Genomic DNA, 19,826 nt, shown 5'->3' with positions numbered 1-19,826 from the left:
GGAACTGGAGAACTACTCTGAATCACACTAGCTAAAACAAAACATTTTATGGGCCACTCAGGAGCTTGGGATCTAACCTTTCCCATCCCTGCCCACCAAGAAATGCTTCCTCTCTGAGCCTGCTAAGCAATCTTCTGACAGCAGGGGTGCCCTGTGTGGCACCAGGTAGTGCCCCACTAGCTCAAGCATCTCTGAATCTGTCAGCTCAGCCCCTGCCACAACCCTACGGCGCAAGGCTCTGCCTTGCTGATATAGCCAGCTTGTCCATGCTGCTAATCAACCCAGACAGTGATGTGCTGGGATGGCTGGCTGTCTTGTGCTGTTTAGACGGTTGTCAGAGACTCCTGAAATGATGGAAATTTTGCCTGTCTTGCTAAGGCAGCTGCTTGCCAGAGGGTCAGTAGACTCAGTCCTAAAGGCATTGTGAAATATCATGCTGCAGGCTATATATTGTACATCTTCAAAGATAGATGTACGATTAAGGCTATGTCCAGGTATGTCTTTCCTATAATAGAAGTTTAGTTAAGATATATCTCCTAGACTGGAATTCACATGGAGAAGGACTTACATTTCTCTGCCCAGCCTCATTTAAGATAAGAATGTAAGCTCTTCTGCCCACAAGACACATTCTAGCTTTTCCTTCCACAACCCCAAGCATCATGTAGGTGGCCACGGTTTTCCTACCATTTGAATAAAGTCTATATGATGCTAAATGTAACATTAAGGAAGCTTGCAAAAATTCCACATTCCTGGACTGAAGTACCCACCTAGCCCTTAGCAAGGTAATATTACTGCAATCAGAATGTAGCTTATGACAGAATCTTTTCATTCACCTACCAGCAGCTTCACCTAAATCCCATTTTCTCAGCAGAGTATGAAAATGCTACATGCGAGAGTATTACAAATCTGAGAAGAATCAAGATACAGGACATCTATTTCTTTATCGACAAGGACTGTTATCCTGTAATAGAAGAAACTAAATTTTACAAGATCATTCCTTGATAAACCCATGTTAGCTGTTACTTATCCCTATTTTATCTTTCATGTATTCGTAAAAAAGATTATTCCCATATGTTCTTGGGAATTAAAGTCTGGCAGACTGATCTATAACTCCTTCAATACTATTCTCCTTGCTCATACTCCTCCATCACCCTTTTTCTAAACATAGACATGGTGTTTGTCTTTTTCTAATCTTTCTAATCTTCTAAAACTTCTCTCATCCCATGGATACAAAGATATTGCCTTAGCTTGTTTTCTGAACAACTTACAGTTCTCTCAGTAATTTTTTGTGGACTCAGCTGATTGTAAAACACGTCTAAGTGGTCTCTAACCTTTTCCTTATTCCACATCTGGATATTTACCTCTTTACAATGATGCTAATGGTGCTGTGTGATCAAATTTGACATTCGTGCTGAAGCAAGAAAGCCATTACAAATTTCAGTCATGGTGTCATCTGTTATAATTTTTCCCTTTCCACCAAGAAGTAAAGTAACACTTTCTGAAGTCCCTTGGTCTTTCTCCTACTGATAACAGACTTACGGAGTGTCTCCTTGTTTTTAGCTTCAGACTGTCATTTGAATAAATATTTATTTCACATGTATTACTGAAATGATCTTTGGCTCAAAAATGTCTTTAATTTTTCATCTTAATGGTGGCACTGAGGTAAAGAGCTGCTGAGTGCAGCCAACATTGTAACAGCTTTGAAAGAAAAAGTATGAAGATTTTCACAGCAGGAAATTGGCAGTATTATCCACTCTTTGAGTAAAATAAGAACACAAAATAGTGGTGGAAATATATGCAGATAGTCAGTAAAATAAAGAGGCTAATGAAACCAATAAGCAATAAACAATAGGAGCTTACACAGAGTAAGTTTTGCCAAACGTACTTTTTTTCCAGTTAAAAGGTAATATGAGGGAAGGGAGATAGCATTCTGATTTCATTAAAGAATGTGATATTGTGCTTTGCAGTATCTTGTCCAAAATATTCTAAGTGGCTTGGATTGAGTCATTACCATGTGTACTCAAAAGCTTTTTAAAGATAATAATAATGATCAAAAAACAGTATTTTACCATGTTGGAGCAACATGTAGTCACAGATGCAGTGGATCCTTGTTAGATACAATTTTATTTAATAGCTTCGTTATCCGAAAGAGGCAATAAGCATCATGAAATGAAACTTGCAGATGAAGCTAACTACTTACAATCACCACTAGCAGTGGAAAAAATATACATAGAATTTATGTGAATGAAAGTATAAGGAGGAGGTATCATCTGGGAAAAAACATAAGTTACAATATTTGGCAAAAATTAACAGTTTCTGTAAAGGAGAGAAAACTGTGGAAAGTGGTATGCTAGAAGAGAGACACTTATTTATAGTGAATAGAGCCATGAGAATAATTGATTTTTCTGTTTGATGGCCAAACTGAAAATAAATTAGGGGAAAATTATATCCAATCAGATACATTGTTACCTTTTCACATTTTTATTTTCATTTATTAATGCTAAACTTAGATCAATTTTAAAATGAAGCACTATTGTGTAACAAAAACAAGGCTATTTTATTTTGAAAATGTTGAAACAGAACATTTCATTTTTTTTTTCCTTTCTGGAACTATTTTCAAAATGCGAAATGTGTGAGTTGAACATGTGTTCATAATGTCTTTTCCTGAGAAACGAATATGATGATAGACTCGCAAAACACAGGTTGTAACAATGCACCCAGACCTTCCAACATCCACACAAAACACTCGTGTTCAGTCTCCAGGGCGCATACTTAAAAAAACGTCAAAACGATGAAAAAAACGTCGTTTTTTTAAAAAAAGGTTGAGGGCTCAGTGTGTCGAAGTACAAATTCCAGGAGTTACCGAGGTCCGGAGTGCCTACTTCACCCTCCACGCTGGGCTAACTCCTCGCCAGTTGGCAGGGATGCAGAAGCTGGGACACAGTGGTTGAGAGCCACCAGCATCTGGCCACCTTTTGCTGGTGAGCAGCGTGGTTTGCAACAGCAGGGGCACGTGGGCATCTCTACGTGCACTGCGGGCGGACGCCAGAGCTGGTGCTTGATCTCAGCCCGCAGCTCTTGGGAACCTCTGTCCCTGCCGTTGTCCCAAGGCAAAACCGAGGCCGAGCACATGGGGAGGGCTGGCAGCCTGGGCTCCTGCAGACTTTGTCTGTTTCAAATGCTGTAAATCATAAATGAAAACAATCATGAGTGAAAAACATGATGGTAATTTCCTTCACAGTATTCCTTGCTGTGCCTGGTCTGAGGGCCTCAGAGCTGAGGGCAGTAACAGTCTGTGACAAGACCTCAACCTAGATTTAGAAAATCCTATAATGGCAACAGTTTCAGCAATTCATTTCATTCACTGCTTTATTTGCCTAGATTCAGCTTCCAGATATCGGATTTTGTTATACCTTTGTCTAATAGATAAAAGAACTGTAATGCATCAGACATTATCTGCTTCCCAGCTATGCACCTAAAGACTTTGATCAAGTTACTTCTTACTCTTGCGAAAAGCCAAGCAGCCAGAGCTCCCTAATCGCTGTAACGTGCAGCTCCCAGATTTTGGATTACTGCTCTGTCTCATTTCTGAGCCTTTGCCTAGGTATCAATAATCTTTTGACTTTTGGGACAGAAGAAACATTTAAGCTGGCCCATGGCAATATTAATTAGGAAATATGGAATGAATGACAGAAAAAATTAAACATCTGGCCAAGGATCGCTCAGTTATTTGTTAACACAGCAGGTGTTATCTGACCTGCTCAGGCAAAGAATTACATTTTCAGAGAGGCTAAAATTTTCTTGCTTGCAGATCCAGCCTTGCAGTGGCAGTGTTACCGTGAGTGCTTATCTTCAGCTGACTGATCTATCATGACCCATTAATATTTTCATTCCTGTTTTTCCTAATGCAGTGCCCTAGTCTTAACAGCCAGGATGCATTGAGTGTTACAGATATATTACCTTTGCCTGACTCTGTGAGAACAAGTCATGTAAAACCCTGTCTCTGTCAAAGTCAGTGAGAGTCTTGTCATTGACTGCAGTAGGATTATATTTTTGTCTGCAGTATGTGTTCAGTTTATAAAGTGGTCCTGGATCACACTGTGCAGGTAAGTACTCATCATAGTTTACCATTCTGCTAGCGTGTGGATTTTTTGCAAACTTTATCAGTCAGTTCCTATTTAATGTTAGAAAATAAAAATATTGAACAGTACTGGGCCAGGAACTCATCACTACAAAGCTTTTCAGAAATGCTCTTTTCCATTAATCATTCTCTTTAAGGAAAACCCATGAAACATATCAGCTACTTTTTAATTCACTCAGTACTTGCAACACTGATATTTTAAATCTAAATGATACACAATAGGAGGTTAAATGTTATATAAAATTCCCACTGTGACACACTAATCTGATAAAGACCCATTTTTGGGGTTAGGTTTGAGCATGGTGCTGCTAATGCCAAGGTCGTGGATTCAATCCCCACAGGGGCTATGCTGAGGGTTGGACTAGATGATCTCCAGAGGTCCCTTCCAACCTTACCATTCTATGATTCTTTTCATTATTTTGCTAGGAATCACTGTAACATTGTCTGACCTACAACTAGCTGTTCATCCATTTACCTTGATTAAAAAATGGAACAGCAGTTCTGAACAGCATTTCCATTTGTCCAAGATCTATATAGAAAAATTAACATTAGTGATGTTTTCACACCAATGTGAAAGCACCAGTGTGCTTTCACACAATTAACAAGTGTGATGCTTTCAATATATGCTGAGCAACCTCAAGACTGCTGGGAAGGCTTTGCAAAAAGTATAATTAAATCCTGACTCTTCTATGAAGCAGACAGACTTGGAATTAAAGACCTCACTACAAAATCACTTCCAATTATTTGTAGACAGCTTCTTTTGTACAGAGCTCTCTTGGATATGGCCTCCCTCAGTCGTGTCCCAGGGATGCTGGAGGCATGACAAGGGAAAAGGAAATGTGAAGTCCCGCAGAATGGTCTTCCGGCCTTACCATGTTCTGTAACTGGTCTTTTGGTTACATCGTGCATGCACAGAGTTTGCTTCCCCACCATGGTCTATGTTGACAGGAGGACTTATTTCTGTGCTCAGTTGTAACAGATTTGAAAATTTTGAAATCACAGAATAGTTCAGTTCATACAGGCTGATACGATCTTATTGAACCACCTCATTTTTGCAAAAACGAAATAAGAATAATAGGAAACGTGCAATATATTTTCTTTCAAATGTAGCTGAAAGTAATATAGTCTTCCAAAATCGTTCAGCACAATTGCATTTCTAAGAGAAAACTGCTCATAACTTTTTTACTCTTTTGCTGTACATTCTACACTATTATAAGATTATTACATTGCTGTTAAAATTAACTGAGGAGACATTACAGTGTCTGAGATCCTGATCTTATTTCCAAAGATTTAAAAGTAACTAGTTGTCCACTTCTGTATGATTACAAAAAGGGTTGTTTACTAACATGTTAAGTTACAAATCCTTTGCAAACTGCATCAGCTACATAAAAATTTCGAGTATGATGTGCCTTCCTTTCTTATGAGACAGTTCTGAAAAAATAAAATTGCTTAAATTGGATGAAGATGTTCATCTAATACATAGTGGCACCCCTGAATGGGTTGAAACAGTAGAAGCACTGAGCTCTGCAGCTCCCTCAGCCCATTCCCTGCGCATGGGCCTGATTAATGTCCCCGGCAGCAGCAGTTTGCCCTCTGGGCTGATCATCTGAGCTGGCCTTTGCTGCAGGCAAGCTGTCCAGGGTCTGCAGCTCCTAAGATGCAGTCACCTTCCAAAGCAGTTGTGAACGTTTTGTAGTTGTAGGCATGTCCATGTTGGCCCAGCTGTCCCCCCCCCCACCTTTGCTGTGCACCTCTGCTCTCCCTCCACGTGCCATTGGGAAAAACAGAGCCTGCTCTCCTTTTTTTTTCTCAGGTTAGTGTCCTTATCTGCGCTACCTCTCTAATTACACATATGCTTTTCCTTATTCTAGGATATTTTTCCTCTTTTGCAGGGCTGCACTTTCTACTCCATACACTTTTCCTGCTACCAAACTCCCACGCACCTGAATGCTCAACAAAACTGTTTCCCTCGCAAAGGGGTCTCCTTGCCTCTGGCTCGAGCTGGTCTCAGCAAGCGCTGTGACAACTTCCCTCCTACCTTCTGCCTCTGCTTGACAAGCACCTGGGCTGCCTCTAGGCAACCCATCAGTGCCACAGGCACCATCCTGGGAAACAGCAGCCAGCAAGCTGGGGAGCACAGGGCAGCTGCAGGCTTCTCATGTTACGCAGAAGCTGGAGCGCAGGAACGCAGGGGAAGGAACAAGCTGCACCTCTAGCCTTCCTATTCAATAACTGTGTGTCACATTTTGTTTGCCTTCTGGGGAGCTAGTTGATTCTCTTTTCTCTCTAATACACTTTTCCTCCGGCTCTTGGCGAGCCGAGGGCTTGGGAGTCCTTACTGCTGGGAGTGCTGCCTGTGCAGATGGATATGGCAGCACGAAGCACAGTCATCAAAGGGTTTTCTCCTCCGAGCAGCACTAGCACAACCCTTGTGCTCCAGAAAGCACCATGCACAGAGCCCCAACCCTTCCCAGCTTGCAGATTCATAGCAATTTCCTAGGGGAGGGACAGAGCTCATATTGCAAGTTTTGAGAGGCTGACAATAGAGTCACTTTTCTCTGCCGGTTCTTGCGGACACCTCAGAAACCATGGTCCAGCAGCTGTCTGCAGACCACAGTTGACACTCATTGTGTTACGATTTACCTAACATTTGCACTTCAGGAGAAAGCAGAAATCTCAGCTGATACCAGGTCTTCACCATGCTAAATTTTCTATGTATGGCCCATAAGAGAGAGAATTCCTGCTGTGTCACATGTGGGTTATTTACCTTCACTTAATGCTCACAGCGCACTCACAGGTGGCTCATGCTCCAACAGAGCATGGGGACCTCGGGGCTCAGCAGCTCACGGGTTGTCACCTGCAGGACCCCAGCTTAAGTGGACAGGACAGACAAAGGACTGGATAAAGGAAGGTGTTTACTAGGTTTAACGATGCCAGCACAGAACCTGTGTCCTAGGAGCACACAGATCTGCTGAGCTGGCCCTTGGGATAGACAAATGACTAAATCAGAGAAAAATTTAGCTGAGCAAAGTTTTATCCCCCCCCCCCCTTTTTTTTTAATTGTACAGAGGAGCAGAGCAGGGAAGTTCACATAAAAATCTTCCTGGAGAGATACTTCCCTAAAGCTCTTTTGTCAGCTGCTGGTTCCTCATCTTTTACATGAACAGTATACGATATTATTTGGCCCTCAAGCAGAGATCTAAATGCCTCCCACAGGAATGCACTGGATAGATCCTCTTTTCTGGGTTTGAAGTATGTCCTTGTTTCCTGAGCAATGTGATGTCTAAATATTTCATCTTGTGTGAGAAGGTTATCAAACCTTTTGTAACTACTGTGTTTTGTGCAGTGTGAATGTTAAAGCAGAATTGTTTCAGGGTTTTTAATAAATTTTTAATACATATACATACCAACACAAGGTAAATCCTAAAAAAAAAAAAAAGTCTGTAAGATTCTGAAAGAAAAGAAAATGCTTGTTGCAACTGTTTAAACATATACTTAGAAAAGAAATCAAAAAAGAGGGAGACTTAGTTTCTACGTGTCACATGAAAGTGAAGCACAGTAATATTTGCTAGAATCAGAAGTAAATCCATAGCAAATATAGACTGAAAGAGCCATTGCATTCCCCTCTCTGTTTTCCTTCTTCAGTGTTAGTCTTTTACAATGAGATTTTGAGGGTTCAAATTCTCAGGCTAAACCTTGCACCTAAAGCTGATTTTTGGGTCAGATAGTTTCAACAAAGTCACACAAGTAATCTTTTGTTTAATGCTGTCAGGAGGAAAGCAAGCCCCACATCCTACGCATAAGAGTTTTTTTCTCTCTCTTTTTTTTAAATATGCTTTTATTTCTGATTGGAAAGAACAAACCCCCAAATGACTTTGTGGATGAGTATATTTTTAGTGCTGTTCAGGTACCACTCCAGCAAATTTGCAGTGACTGCCTATGCTTTGAAATGTTTGATCAAACTCAGCTGGGAGTTTTAAAAGACTCTTCAATTCAAAAAGAAGGAGCAGTTCTTAGGCAGGAGACCAGTTCCCTCTCCACAGCCACCTCAAATGTGCATTACTGGCTGAATTTCACCTATTTTTCAGGAGTCCTGCATGGGAACTTGATTATTTCTGTTTCTCACTGAGTCAGTGTCTAGATGCCTCCTTTAAACATCTGCGAGCACCATTGGTCTGTGAGAGTGCAGGTGAGCAGCCAGCTGAGCCTGGGGTTGTTCATACCTTCCTGTGGGCTGTCACCCCTGTGGCAGAGGAGGGAGAGGAGCTGCAGCACAGCATCCCATTGCTGGATGAAAGGGTCCTTCTCAGCTCACATGGACACCAGCTCAGTTAGATGTGCATGCCAGGATACAGTCCAGCATTCAGTGCAGCCCTCCAGAGATACCATCTTCAAGTATATGAGAACGAAACACAATTTAAGTAAAAGAGTGCAACAAGTAGCAAACTTCTGCTGTCTACAGAAGTGGGTAGAAATTTTCATGGTACTGTCCCCAGTTTTTTTCTAACCTTGCATCTTGGTAAAATGTATCTCTCCACAATTTAAGGAGGTACAGATGCAGCTGGCATCTGTACAGATTTGTAGCCCTGGCCAGGGCTACAAGCAGAACTAAATCTCCTTGCTAAAGGACTTGCACACTCCCCCTACCTGTTTTCCACAATCTCAGCATGATACGATATCACTATAACATCTTACAAATTTCTTACATACTGTTGAAAGTATCCAGCATATGCAATTTCACAGGCTGAATCAGCCTCCAAACATTTCATCTGTCTGCATAGGAAACCTATCAACAAGGGCTTTGATTTTAATGCTATTTTTGAATGGGCTTCGTTTTTGAGTGGTTTCAGCCATCATAGGTCTAACCCATCTGAGCATTTGTCTCCTTACCTACTCTTGTCTCCTTACATACTCTTGTCATATACCTTAACACCAAAGATAATAATTAAATGGGTGGCATGTTCCTCCCATAAATGACAAAATTTCAAATGTAGTCTCACAAATAAAAAAGATCGTAACAGCAGTGAAAGGAGAAGACATGCTTTATCACGAAAGGTCCAAGTCTGTCTGATTAACAAAGATAAGGCTCAATCACTCCATACATATACTCAGAACAGAATTTTGGTAATAGACGTCGTGTTGCTATTAGATAAAACCAGATGATGATTCACTGGCTAGAAGTTGAAGCCAGATAAATTCTATCTAGAAATGGACTCATAAAAATTATCTGCAGTGGCACAATTTGAGAGGTCCTGTGGTGATTATCACATCCCAGGAACCTTGTAAGTTAGGGATAGCAGTCTTTCTAAAAACATTCTCTCAACTGCAGTTAGTTTAAGGAAGTCTTATGATCCGTATGATGCAGATCAGGCAACTCCCACCCAGTCTTATGATGTAGAAAAACCTGGCTTGGGATTCATATAATCTCTCCCAAAGAATGCAGCCACTTCCAAAAACATTTTAATATTTAATGCACACTTATATGGGGTTAGGCATTTCAAATAATATTATTATATTTATTTGTATTAAATAAATCCTCAAGAGTCAAGTATCATGGTACTTTGTGCATATTCTACACACACATATTCTATATTACATAAAGTTCATTTCAGTTTGTTCTTTAAAAAGTACGGGATAGCACTCCAACAACCACATAAAATTGACTCTTTCCAATCTTCATAAAATATTCCAAAGGGAAAGAATGAAAAAGTCTTCATTCTTTTGGGGGTGGTTTCTGAAGCTCAGTTCTGTTCTTTCTTTAACAAAATAAACTGAACTCAGAAAAGTAAGAAAAGAGAAAAAAAGGAAAATAAATGGGAAAGTACTTCCAGCTTCATTGCCTCTCTTTATCACTGTTTTTCAATTCTCACAACAGAATCACAACACAAAATTCCATATTGCCCTCTTCCACCCCCAGCTCAACCATCTGGAATAAGCTTTGACAGCTGAGGTGACACGATGCTGTGGGTCTCTCCTCTTTGGGGACTCCCTGCGAGGGACAGTGCTCTCCTCACTGCAAGCCCCTTTCCAAAACTTTCCCAAATGCAAGCAAAGCATCTATTTCCTCAAATTCCAGCCCCGCTAAGGTGTCCACATGCCTTGCTCTCCGTAAGTTCATCACTTTGAAGAAATCCAGGCACTCCAGATTTGCCAGATTCACCTGAACTTCAGAAGCTCAGCAAGTCTGTTTGTGAAACACACTAAATGAAAAACCAAAAGATTAAATTCCTGATTACAAACCAAGTTCTGGAAAAGAAACAACAAACTATAAAACTAACTTTGTCCTTGTCACTCTGGATTTCTCTGAGGCACAGAAACCAAGGAAGCAAATCAAAAGTACTCTGCTGCTTCAATGTTATCTTAAAAAATCAACACCCCCTCTCCCTTTCTCTCTCTCTCTCTCTCTCATGTTTCTGTTCCTCTCCAGATAGCGACATTGTCGGGTTGCAACTTGAGTGCAAATGAAGTACCAAGTAATTTCCTGGGGACTTCACTTCCTTTTCCTTCTTATCTTCTAATTTAGAGGAACTTAACCATGTCACAGCTTTGATTAGCTCTTCTTCTCTGTGAGAGGACAAACACTGTAAGGTGCGCCTGGGACCACAGTACGTTTTCTCTGCAGAGGCTCTTTGGAGCATAGATTTCCCCTCCCAGATAGTTGGGCATGCAAAGAAAATATTTTCTTCCTTTTAAAATATCTCATCAATCACAGCTGATAAAAAGTATGAATTGTTAAATGTCTTGGATAGTCTCACAGTCTGTGAAATTTCACTAGCTTTAAGATAACACCTGACATAATTGCAGAGATGACCAATTTGCCAGAATGCCTTCTCCACATCACTTTGCCCTTCTTGGATGCTGCTCATCAGTTTTAGGGGATTTTACCACCACAGATACTCTTGGCACAGTATCTCCACATAAAGGTAGAGAAGCTTTAGTCCACACATTGACAATTTATTCAGGGGCTCAGTTCATTGCCCATACAAAGTTGTGGCACACATATTGTGGAGAATACTGCTTCATCTCCAGCTGCCATTTCAGAAGGGGTCTCCCATAGGTCTTGAGTACTGTTTGTACTCAAGCATTGTGTTTCAGATGTCCCAGGACACTTCAACTGGCATTACCAACCTACTTGTAGGAAACAGAATATCGAGCCCTTAATGTTCATTGCTGCAGGAGAAACCTAAGCAAATACCTATTTTATAAGATACATGAAAACCGTGTCCTAAAGAAATTCATTCTAGTGACATAACACCAAAGGAACCTGCAAAATTTCATTATTGTAGACTTTTGTGCAAAAGATATGTTAGGAGTACTTTCAGGGTCTCCTATAACTGTGCAGAGGAGTGTTCAGGTTGTAAAAAAAAAATCTATTCAATAGCTTTTCTCATTCTGTCAGGAGTCTGATGGTCAATGTGTTCACTGGAAGTGACTCAGAAGAAGCAATATTGAAGTTGAATAGCTGTGTTAGATAGTAGAATCTAAGCTTAAACTGCAGCTATGGTGAAACTCCAGTTTATTTCTGTTCAATGTGGAGATGTACATATTTAAAATAATAAAAAAGTGATGTTCTGATACTCAGCAATTATTTAGTGCTTCACAGGTATTATAGTTGGAGTAGCTCTGAGTCAGATTTAGGGCCCCTGATTCATACACTTAACCATTTTAAAGCAAAATCAATCAAAGAAAATATTGAAAAACAAGGCTTGATCTTAACAGTGCTTCAGCTGCTTTGAATAATGATGATAGTACAAAACTTCCATTAAGTCAGTATTGATAGGAGAAATCTTTGGTAATGAATAGGCAGTAAAGGGGCTTTTGCACTAGTCTCCTCTCTGGCATCATTTAGAGCATAACTAAGAAATGTCAGTCCCCACGATTTTGCTGAATGCCATTGATTTAAGTAGTTGTAGCCATGGGGATTAATGGTTCCTGGTCTCATACCAGGTAGTTTTTCATCTACTCTGAATTATGCTGGGAGATTATACTAATACTTCCAGATTTAACCTTACCTAACATCTGCTTAAAGTTGTGCTGTCACTGCCCTCGACTTTAGCCAAGAACTGGAGCCAAGTTTTCCATCTACAGAGCAAATGATGGTAAAGTCAGAAGCAAAGCAAATAATGAGGAATAATGCAATCTGCTTCCAGAGGACATGGATCATTAGGCTGATTAGACCAGCAGATGGTAAAGGAAATTCAGTATAGAATTCTGTTATATAATTAGTCCAGGATCAAGGAAACAGCCCAAGAAAGAGAGGTTAAATGGGACAATCAAACAAGACTGTAATCAGGTAAAGGATCTGGGAGTTTGTACGAAACCAGTAATTGGAATTCTCATGCCAACAAATATCTCAGAAGAAGTAAGTCTATATGCTGTATTGACAAAAGACAAACTGCAAAAAGGGGATGCTCTTTCTGCGTAAGACACTTGTCAAGCACTATTTCAAGTACTCCAAGACTGAGCTCCACATCAGTCACTGCACACATCGATAGGTTATTACCCTGGAGAGGGTACAGGCTAGGTCAGCAAAGGTCGTACTAGCTCTGCAAAACAAGCTATAAAGAAAAGTTAAAGGAGTTGTGTTTATTTTTATTAAAGAGTCTTCAAGGAGACATACAGGAAGTTTTTTCAAGTTATGAACTAGACCAATAAAGTCAAGATAGGTAGTGTTTACAACAGCCTGGTGTTAAAAGTGTTTTTAAATAGGGGTGAAACAGGGAACTCACTGTTACAAAGGGTAGTGCGCAAAATGAGTTATGGGAGAGGATTGTCAGTGTCTCAATTGTAGCATCACCAAATCCAAACAAAGGAGAATTGGTTGTCTGGTCTTCCGAATAGTAACTATTCAGTTTATGAAAAAAGCTAGGACTGGCCATTTTGTCTCCTCAAAATAGGCAGGGATCCATCTGAAAATGAATGGTATTATTAATTGATCCTGCACTACTTATCCTGATGAATCTAAAAGGTCTGGAACGCATCCCAGGAATCGGGCTGGGAGTCTCTTCCTGTTTTGTCACTAACTAATTGAATGACCTCGTACAACTTTGTGTGCAGCAGCTCACCTTCTTTGCCTGTTGATTCACTTTTGAAAAGTGCTCCAAGATACCAAATAAAAAACACTAAATGAATGCAACTGTAAACTATTATTGTTGATGAATCTCTTACTAGTGAAATTTCTCTGTGAAATATTTCCATGTATTTTTCATATGCACTTGCTTCTGCCAATCATAAAGGAAACTATTCCTATGTTATATTCTATACCTCTTGTCACCATCTTCGCTGAATATCACCTCAAAATGGCCAAATCACATAAAAAGTTCATAGCTGATAACATTTTCCCAAGCCACACAGGAACATCTGTGACCTACTTTTTAATAGAGAAACATGACGCTTTTCTGTTTTGCAGTTTTTCGTGTTTTATCAACGGTCGAAATAGGACTGGCACATAGCACATGATATGCAACATCACTACTCCAAACGTGTATGCCAGCACCTCCCCAGATACTGTCACAAGAGAAAAAACTTTCATATTTGGCACTTTTAATTTGCATTTTGGAACTCCAAATTTCTGCCTCCCCCATATTGCTGGAGATATTGGATGCATTAGTGAGCAAAGACACATAGATCATTTCACTGTCAAACTCCTGATGCAAAGGCTAGCTAGAACCAAATATGGCACATGTATCTGTAGCCAGGAGTACAAGAGCTGCAGGACCAGCAGCTACTGAAGATTTAGGACCAAAGTTAGCAGAACTAGAAACAATATTTGGTAGGATCTGGTCTAGAGCTGCTCATGGTTTGCACAGCATCAGTAAGAGAATTAGAAGGTCACAACAAAAATAATGGGTATACCTTGTACTCATTTGATGCTTAATAAGTATATAAAACAAATGTCTTGCATGCTGGAAGGAAGAAATAATGCTGCAGAGGTGGAAATCTAACAGAAGGCTGTGCTATAAAGCAGATCCATTGATGTTTTGGTGCAAGGGCCCAAAGGAAGCATCCTGGAGCGGGAATCATATCTGGCAGAGGCAAAGGGCTGAAGCTGAATGCATCTCTGGGCAAGAGATGATGAAAAAAAGAAAGTTTCTTGTGATCTACTCTTCACTTGCAGCAGCTGATCATGATCTTGTCCTAATTTTGTAAATCCAGCATTCTAGTAAGCCAGTCGTATGCTTTGTGATGCCACTCATATGTGATTTTTTTTCAAAATATTCTTAACTGAGACCAGAGCCATGCATTGATATACAGGGCACTGTCAGCTTTCTGATTCTGTGGGTTGATCCGCTCTGGTTTTGCCTTGATTTAAAATACCCTACCATAATTTATTCAAGAGGAGAGGAATTGGCAGGCACAGGATTTGAGCCAGTCTTGAATTCCTAATTAGCACCTAACTGTCACAAATGCGCTGATTCAGCAAGGAAGAGAATCTGCTCCCTGACTTCTTCAGAAATATCCACCTAAGTAAGATTTCAGGAGAGTTCCCTTTCTTCCCCTCTTCTCTATACTTATTTCTCACAGTATTCATTCTTTGAAGCCAGGTGGATGATTCAATACGGAGCACGGGGCCAAAGAGAGGGCTACACATATGTGTAACACAGGCGTGTAAATGGATCTTCAAGGTTATTCCCTCTGTTGTCTGCCTCAATTTGCAGGTGGATGTAAAGTATGTTTTCCCACTTTGTTCTTTAAAAAGCTTTTGCTGTCCTCAGTTCTTTTTGGTATTAACTTTGAAGTTATGGAAAATAATTCCGTAAAAAGAATATTACCAAAAATTACAGGGAAAACTTGAAGTCTCTTCAGAGGAAAATCTCTTCCATTTCTGCAGCAGTTCTTAATATTATCTGTGCACCCTCACTTGTGTTATTTACAGCAGGCTTAGCACTTAAGACTGGGAAGGTTTAGGTAAAGAAACAGCCTGCATAAAGAAATAAATTACTTTACACACACTTCTTATAAATCAGTGAAATCTTTTGGTAGCACAGTTTGAAGTTCTCCTGTTCAGTTTTTGCTTCTGTTGTTGATTCCATAACTGTGAGAGTTAATCCTTTAAGACTTTTATATGATTTTGTTTTCCATAAGCATATTTCATTTTATATTATATGGACCAAATTCAGACTTTGGTGAGCTATGTGCAGTTCCTTTTGAAGTCACTGGGGAATTAACCTTTATAGACATGAGCAATAAAACCAGATTTTTGTGTTTATCTCTCAGAATGAGATTTCTATGTTGTAGAAAATAGATAATGAAGTCCAGAAAATAAAAAATGAAATCATGTAAGCAATTCAAATTCTTTGATCTATTCCCTGGCCATTAAAAGAGTCTAAACTCTGATTTCGATGGTTCAGATTTTTGTAGTGTTTTGCACCAGTTTAACTAATACCAATAGGAGCTTTTTGTACTTCCAGTAAAATTTGCATATTCAGGGTTCTGAGTAAAAATCTAGATAGCAATTTTCCAGCTAATTGCAGCAATGTTCTTATGAGCCCCAAAAGTCAAATAGCAACCTTTGTTTACCTTTATAAAGAAGATCTGAGAGCAAAAATATCTTCCAGTAGTAAACCATCTCCTATATTTCATGTGGATTTAGGAAAGTTTGTAATTAGAAGTAAAATGCATTTAATAATGTTGGTCTGTTACACTCAAATTCCCTGTTCTTCCTGTAGCTGTCACAGTTACACTCCAGGCTAAGAAAGTTCCTTAAAAGTGGTCTCAGTGCCTGCAGGTTAGCGACGCAGAAGCTGCAGAAGAGGCCCCGTGCGAGCCACTAGAGTCGCCCTAAGAAGGGCATAAAAGAAGAGCAAACCCATGGATTTTTCCATTATTTTTCAGGCAGAAGCCTAATGACAAGAGCTTAAAAGTTGGTGCCTTTTATTGGCTAAGTAGCTTTAAGCACTTTAATAGGAGCCACCAATCTATTGTGCTGAGAAAGGTGGGCAAGGAAGTCGGGGGCCTTTACGTGAAAGAAAATGGGGTTGGGGAATGCCACATCTGCTCCGTGACTCAGGCCAGAGCAGCCAGTGTCCCACAAGGGAAAGGGTAAAAGGTGTGAGGAGGAGGAGGAGACTTTGCCTCCTGAGCACCCAAAGCTTCAAATGAACATGAAGACCCAAATTGGTGGTGGCACCTCACCCTTTCTGGGTTGAACACAGCCAGCGCCTTCTGAACACTTCTCCCCATGTAATTTCCAAACTCTGCAGGTCTAGAGGAAGCTGAAGGAAATCCAGAACTAAATTCTATTGAATAGCATAAATAATACAAGGAATTATTCCTGTTCATAATGAATACAACTCAATCTTCCTTTTAATTCAATGGGAACTGCAGAAATTCTCTTTGTTGCAGAGCTCAGCATTTTTCTATCTTGAAACTTAGTTTGGTTTTGGTATGCTATAGCATATACAAAAGCTGGACTATGGAAAGAAGAAAAAATCAAGTAATCTTCCAATCATCCATAATTAATATAAATTTCAAGGGAAGCCATGCATAATTACAGCTGTGAGAGAGGAGAGCAGTAACAGTGTAAGACATCCTAGAAGATTACGTTATGACGAACTGATGTAGAAAAATACCACAAATAAATTATTTTTCAAGAAATAAAGCACTATAGGATTCAGAGTAAAATTTTGTGTAGTTTTTGGTATTAACTACCTTCATATACTCTTGCACATTTACATAACTGTCCCTTCAAATGCTTCTTTTTAGAGGTTTTGGAGTCACCTCTGTAAATGCAGAGTTTCTTGATCCTGAGACATAGAGGGCTTAGAGTTGGGACATAATAAAATGTGTGTGCCATTGCTTTTGTTCTGGTTCACGAGAGAAAAGCAAATAGTCCCCTTAGGTACTTCTTCTCTAAGACATTGTTTGTTGTGAGTCACTGAGGAATAATTGCTTTGGGAAGTTTCAAAACTAGTTTTTAAGGGAAGAATGCAGAATTACTTATTACTGGAGATGCAACAAATCTAGCTGACATTTTAATATTTTTATTAAAAGATATATGAGGCAAGTGAAGCCATAATAAATATCCATACAGAGAAAGCTCATGCCTGTCTGTGGGATGTTATCCAGTTTAAAATATCTTTTAAAAATAGGCAAAGATTCACTGGCTTCTCCAAAATTTTATTTTAGATTTATTACCTGGAAATTTTTGCAAAATGACTGTCTTTGATATAAGTGACACAAGCTAAACGGAAATATATACAAACAATTTTATTTCTAACTTTAATCTCCATATGTCTGGAAAAGTGCTTGAAGAAATGTTTTGATCTCTCTGCTTTTCATCAAAGTGTAATATGTTTTAGGCTTGAGTTTTGTCCTCATGCTGGTGCTTTTACTACGCCCCTTTCCTCAGACAAATGAATTACTTTCCCCTGTGGCTAGAAAACAGTAAATAGAGCAAAGGTTCAATTTATTTTTATAAGGCATCATGCATACAAAACCTTAGGAAGCACAATAATTGCAGCAAGGGAAAACACTGTAAAATGTAGCAATATAAAATCAGAGGAGATGAGGGGCCATAAACCAGGGAGTACTTTGGTAACTGTAGGCACAGAGCAGGGCACAGCCTGCAAGCCGATAAGCAAAATAGACTGGAACACTTTTGAGCTGTAATTTTAAAAGGGATGATGTTTTAATAAGGTAGGGTACAAGAGCATGCATAATCATGTTTGCAGCCAGTTTGACAGTAGCACTGAACCCTATAATGGAAATGAAGGTCCGAGATTTAGGCTTTGGTAGGCATGAGGTCTAAGGAGAGCAAGAACAGAGGGGCCAAGGGGAGTAAATGAAGCAATATGTACAGAGAGGATCCATTAGACCCATTAAGGGACTTTGGGACTATTAGAGGAGTTTTGTAGCTGATAGGAAGGCGAGAGAGGTCTTTCAAGAGAGAGGCTGATGGAGGAATATAAATCTGAGACTATACCAAGAGCAGTTGCAGTAATCCAGGTGGAAAGTGAGAGCAGATAGTCACGCACAGCTCGGCAAAGGCACTGGGAACTGGCAGAAGTGGTTTATTCTGAAGCAGATTAGTAGAGAACTGTGCAAAATGGAGCAATGGCCATGTTCACAGTGCACACGGCCAACGGCCATGTAAAGGCCAGTTGTGGGGTAAGGGAGACTCCAAAATGGGAAGACATGGCTCAGAAAGGTGATAGGTGAGACAAGGATGGAACTGTGGGGATTTCTCTTGCCAAACCTAGTGTTCCCCTTCTGGATGCTGAATGCAAGGAAATGAACATAGTTCTGTTTGCAGCAAGTTTAGTATAAAGCAGGGAACAGACCGATCTGCAGATTTCAAATTGGCTAGTGTTAGCAACGAGTAATGAGAAATGGAGGTGATAATAGGTACTATGATAAGCAATCTGTCCAAGTGGAGGGAGACAAGAAATAGTCTTTAAGACTCAGACTATTTTTTCTGATCTACTGCAGCCACTTTGTATCATACTAAGGCAAATGAGATGGAGGATTAAACCTCCGCTGCATGAAATAGCCACTTCCAGAGAATAACAAAATTTCCTGACAGGCAAAAGCAGACAGTTGGGGATGGCGCTAGAGACACTGGTACAGAATTCAGAGCGAGATGAAAATCATATTACTCAATAAGCAGTGCCAAATGATGCATTTCACCCTGGAGCGTGACACAGTGCTGGGAAGGCCCCCAGCAGGTGGAGATGCCCTCACACCAGCCTGAGAAAAGCCTCACAGCAAAGTTCTTGTACCCTGAATAAGATGGATCAGGGACATGGTGGTACATCAGGAAGCTGGGAGGATGCAGGGAGGCTTCCTTTCCTGTCTTAGAGCTGTAGGATACTTTAGTTAGGACAGAGGGTAACTAGAGCTCACTAGGAGGGTGGGCTTCCTCAGAGAGCGTGTTCCCACAGATCAGCCACTGTTGCTCCCTGCTTCCGTCTGGGTTTGGCAGCTGCGGAGAACATGTAAAAGCAGGTGAACGGGTCACTCTTGCCTTGATGCCTTGGAGGCAGGGCAATGGGCAGACCGCAGCAGCTGTACCTACATGTTCACATGCATACACAAAGTTCATATTCCAGTTGCAATCCCTCTATCTGCCAAGAGCACCCACTCCCAATGCAAAAGGCCTCTTGGTGCCAGAAATCCTTGGTGATATTCACTCAGTCTAACTGCCCAGTTCAGCCTGTCTGTCCTCTGGTAGCTGAAGGACTCACCTTCGGCAATAGCCTTCCATCTTTTCTACTGAAGAGGACTGCACCCAGCTACATCAGAACCCTATTCCAAGCACTGAAACAAGTGACCACAAGCTGTATTTGAGCTGCTGGTGGCAGACTTATGTATTGTACGTTGCAGCCAGAACTGCAGCAAGGAGCTCCCTCTGAGCAGCCAATATGTTATTGACTCAGCATTCAATACAAAATGAGGACATCTCATTTTGCATTCTACTACTGCAGACCCTGATTTTTATTTTGCGTGCAAATGCCTCTTTGTACACAAGATACATATTTGTTAGAGAATCATGTGACATGGCAATTTTAATGTCAGAATTTCTGAATTAAGGAGACATACATGTCCTAACTCATGTGAATGAGAGCTAGAGGGGATTCACAGGAAGTTTTTTATCCCTGGGGGTTCCCTATACACACTCATCTCAGCAAGTTAGACTGCTATAGCCCTTATCAAGGGAAGTGGGACTGCGGACGGATTACTTCTG

Source organism: Rhea pennata, chromosome 1 (genome assembly GCF_028389875.1).
Source record: "Rhea pennata isolate bPtePen1 chromosome 1, bPtePen1.pri, whole genome shotgun sequence".
NCBI classification, from domain to species: domain Eukaryota; kingdom Metazoa; phylum Chordata; class Aves; order Rheiformes; family Rheidae; genus Rhea; species Rhea pennata.
This window is presented reverse-complemented; position numbering follows the sequence as displayed.